We start from the raw sequence: 5078 nt of genomic DNA, 5'->3' as shown, positions 1-5078 counted from the left end.
GCGGCTGCCTCCTGCCTTTTGTTCTGCAATTAGCTGGAAGGCTCTTAATCTTAGTGAGATTAAAACACCCTGATCAATGTTGAAGTGCCTCTCCGTCTCCTTTGGAGCAGAGCACTAATGTGGGCAGGGGTCAGCGTTCGTCTTCTGCTAAGTGAAAAGTCAGATTGGGAAGGATCGATCGTTAAACATGAGCATTAATACAGAGTGTGTACCACCATTAAGTTGACCAATAGAACTTGTGTTACTACAATATAACCAATAAATATATTTATATGTCCTACAAAATTACGTTTTCATACAACTGAACTGCATTTTCGTTCTGAGGGTACATGCTAACCCTAAACCCTACTGCAATATACCCAATACAATTTGTATTACATTTATCTAAACTTATGTCCTACAAAATTACGTTTTCAATAATTAAACTGGATTTTCTTTACATTTTTCAGACGGTTAATCCAAATTAAAACAAAGCAAAAAAAGCACCTTCTAATTGAACGTTTTGTTTCACAGTGGACATGAACATTGATCTACTGGGTAAATGTATTTTGTTTGTTTGACAATCCATAAACAAGAACCATGTTCATATATAGACTTCTATAGACATTGATTACAAGCATCTAAGTTATACGATAAATACCTTGGGACATCATCGATAATGTTGTTTTTTTTTTTTATTGGAATTTCGGTTCAAGAATATCTGGCTGTTTTATCTTAGAAATATAATTCAAAACAAGTGAATTCAATAAAGCAATGTTGCCAGAATAGAGATCAGGGTAAACAGCAACATTTCTGTTAGAAAGACTTCAAAACCAATACAGATAAATCTTAGGTGAAGATGAAAAAAAATATATAAACACAAGGCAAGGACAGGTGCACAAAAATACAAACAATGGCAGAGAATATTCTATTAAACATAAAAATGCTTTGAGTGGAAAAGCAGCGAACGAAAAAGACTTGTCAACCAATTTGTATATAAATTGTCATGTTTCTGTGCTATGTTCATGTCCTGCTTGAAAAGGATTACATGTGAAGGTTGTTGACATCCTGACTGTTGATAAAGCTTTTATTAATTAAAAAACGTTGTTGTTTCAAATATGTAATTGTGCAGCCCTGACGTAAGCTCCTCTCACACTTCAGTGTTGTGAATGTTGGCAGATGGCATGTTTTTATAACTTCAAAACCCCACGACTGCAGGGAAATTGTTTACCTTGATACACCCTTGAAATAGTAGTTGCAGATCAAATAAGTTTGTGTTGCAAAGGCTGTCTCAGTCTCCAACCTTTTAAATATTGTATGTTCCCCTCTGCTTTAGATATATCTCTCTCCTCGTGTAAGTGCTGCTGTTCTATATTTTTTTTAAAGCTTATTTTCTCTACATCCGCTTCCATCCTTCAGGCCGTTCGACTTTGAAGTTTGTTTCTCAGATGTGTGAAATTTGAGATTAAAGTCCATCTGTTCATGCCCCCTCCCGCCCGTCAATACTACACAGATATAAACAAAAACAAAAAGCGGCTGTCTTCTAACAGGTCAAAGGCAGCAGTGATAGGATTTAGCCACTAGTTGGAAAGGTTGAACGAGCACTGGATCAATCCCACAAACCATTGCAGACAATACATTTCATATTCAACTTGTATTTATTCATCAGTGCCGAAAAAAAGGCCACAATCTTTTAAGGGACTGTGCATTCCCCCCGGAACAATACAAATGTGTGTGTATGTGTGTGGAAATACTTGTATTCCTGGTGTAGTGGGGACACCGATTTGTTTGCACACTGACATTGATGGGACATACCTTTCTTTCTTCGTTACAAAATGCAAGTCCACATAACATGAATCATAATTTACTACAAATACCCAGGTTAAGTGTGAAAGTGATTTTAAAGTAGAATACGAGGGGGATTTGGGTTGTGTGAATGTTTTTGCGTGCCACAGTTGTCCCGATGGTGGAACATTGACTCTATCCTTTTGGGGATATAAATCCACTTAGCGGTAATTATTGCATTTTAGGATGAAGACATGTTACCAAAAGTTGTGGATAGGGATTCTATTTCCTTCCTTTTAAGAAGGGAGTAGCAATAGACTGCATTTCCCCAATGATCCTAATGTGAGGCTGAGGCTGCGGCAGTTTTGTTGGCTTTTTCCTCAGGTCAGCCCAGTTAATAAACTGATGCGTTCTGATGGTATTCAGTCCCACCTCTACTGTATTGTTGGCTTTTCATTCCAGCAGCAGCGAGGGAGGGAGAGCCCTCAGCGTAAATATTCTCAGTAAACCAACAGCGCTCGCAGGGCCAGGAGATTAAAACAATTGTTTATGTTTCCAGTGGGGAGACATAGGCAATATAAGCAGACTCCAAATGAAATAACACAGATATTATGCTATCTATATTGCAGGCTCAATATGAATAGACGCGTGAGGGCAAGAGGATATTGCAAAGACACCGTCCTGAGGAAAGTTAAAAGCCCATCATCTATATGGTTTACCTCAACACCTATTTCCACTCAAGGAGCAATGACCTTCTAAATGACATTTGCCTCCTGTTAAGCTGAGCGTGTTTGGCATTTAAAGTGAGAGGCACTACACCTTAACTCTGCCCAGAAAAGTGGTAAATAATGGAGGGTAGAATCAATGGGTGAAGGCCTCTTATTCAAAAAAAAAATCTGATTTGAGTTGACAATGCTGTAATTGCAGTGAAATAACTTTGAATGCGTATAGCTTTGGAGGAATACTGTAAATTAATGAATGAACATAATGGCCACTCACAATATACAGTACAACCCCAGCATAAGTACAGTACTTGACTGTATTCCCCACTGTTATGGGCAAAGTCATACTGCAATGTCCCTCAGTCATTTTGAAGGTGATAGATAATTAGAGTCAGCCAAGGAGTTGATTACTGGGAGGTAGTGGAGGGAGATCAGGTCATCCATTAATTGGTTGGTGGTTCCACCCCCGGCTCCTCCTCTCCATGTGTTGGAGGTTTCTTAAACAAGATGAACCCCACAGTGTTTCCAATCTGCCAGGCCAGTACCCTGCATAGCAGCCTGGGAATGTGTGGATATGGCTGAATTCACACCAAATCATGCGCTGCAGTAAGGATAATTTCAAACTAAAAGCGTAATAATTTCAGGGCGGACTATGATGTCTTACTTAAATAAAAACAAATATTTTGGATTTTTTTTATTAGGTTTTGTCTGAAATTTAAAATGTTTTCCACAGGCTTAAAAAAAATACGTACTTTTGTGGAAAGGACAGCATTAGAAACAAAATTCTTCTGGAAAAAATAAATAATAAAAATACGATAAAACTGAATAAAAAAAATACGGGTAAAGAGAATTAAAAATTATGGCATAAAAGATCAAGTACATTTAATGAAAACGTAATTTAAAAATACATTTCCAAAAGAAAAGTCAATGGCAAAAAAAAAAAAAAAAAAAAAAACTAAACATAATTTTGGCATTTTCAGGTGTTAAACATTTACAACTGCAGATTTAAAGATGTTTGGTTGAAACAAATGTATTCAATAGATAATGATATTATCTGCTTACTGTACATGGCTTATGTATAATTAAACATCTTCAGTAAATGTTTCATAAACCATTAATACAACTATTAGATGAAACCCCAAAAGCCATTATAAAGCTACCTTATAAAACATGGTGCCAGTAGAGCTGGTGTTGTGGTCTCGGTGTGCAGTCAGTCATCTCTGAAGGTTTGACTCTGTCTCAGGTTTTGGGGGCAAGTCCCCAGGCAGCTGGGTGAACACGACTCAGCTTTAGTGTTACATCAGTGTTGGATGAGATGATGAAACTGTCAGCGTTCCTTTCTCTTCGTGCCCTCAGAATAAAGATACAGCGAGGCACCTCCTGACCTCTGGGATTGTCCCATCTGTGAGCCTTTTATTTTTCTCCTCACAGTGCAGTGGAGGATTTCATCCACTTTCATCCACCAGACCGGCCTGCCCATTCTCCTGACACACACATTTTTATTTTCAGTGCCATTCTCTTTGCTCATAGTAATTCTTAATAGTATATAATTCGATCCCCCACTGGTAATTGTTTTACAGTGCGGCTGCAGCGCGGCCTCTTCAAAGGATGCGTTCAGGCGCAGTACTGATTGTAGGTCACCTTCACGAGAAGCATATATCCCAATTCTTGCATTTTATGGAGCACATATATTTAGTTCATGTTTTAATTAAATACGAAGCATGAAACTGAGAATAACGATGTCTTTATTATCTGTCAATTTGAAGAAAACTATTCAAAAATAATTTCTCTATACCGAAGCTTTATGTTTCCTTTACCTTCAGCGTCATAAAACTCCCGCACAGAGAAATCTTACGTGAATGCTCATCCTGAGAGATCATCGCATGTTATGGTGGGTCATATTTAGGGCACATAAAATGAGGTAATTTGGTTTTAGATTTAATGAAATGGCTCCGTTTAATGTGAGAGATGTCTAAATGGTCCGGGTGGCTGCCGTCTGTGGGAGTGGTGAGAGGACATCAATCAGCTGTGAGGAAGTTCCCCTCCTCGCTTCTAGAAACAAGAGGCACTTTTTGATGTTAATTTGTCACATAGCTGCGTGCTCACACGTCCCCGGGGGAAATGATAGCGAGCCTCCCCCCCAATCACACCACTGTTCTACAGCGGGCCCCGTTTAATAAATCACTAGGGGGGAAATATCACATCTCCCGGGTACCTTAGACAAGAAATCCTCCCCTGGAGTTCCAGCAGGGTCACGTTCGTACACGAGCTGGAGGAATTAACATTTTTTTGTCTTTATCCAAGCAATTCTTCACAGGGAACCAAACTGGGCTTCTTCAGATGACTTCCCTTAACGATACTCAAGGGTACGATGCTTTTACTGCCTTTGTTAAAGGACAGCTCTTTCCTCATTTCACTTTTTGCTGTTTTTCCCCGCAGCCTTTTGTTGGATACTGCGGCATTCTTCAGTCGACTGCTCTTGGAGTAAAGACATCTTTTACTTTTCCAAAAGCCTTATTCACTTATTCACTTTCAAACCGCATACAACTGGAGACTTTGAGTACGTTGAGTGCAGGTAATCCATCATCTGAA

This window comes from Notothenia coriiceps, unplaced genomic scaffold (genome assembly GCF_000735185.1).
Source record: "Notothenia coriiceps isolate Sejong01 unplaced genomic scaffold, NC01 NC01_scaffold00037244, whole genome shotgun sequence".
NCBI classification, from domain to species: Eukaryota; Metazoa; Chordata; class Actinopteri; order Perciformes; family Nototheniidae; genus Notothenia; species Notothenia coriiceps.
This window is presented reverse-complemented; position numbering follows the sequence as displayed.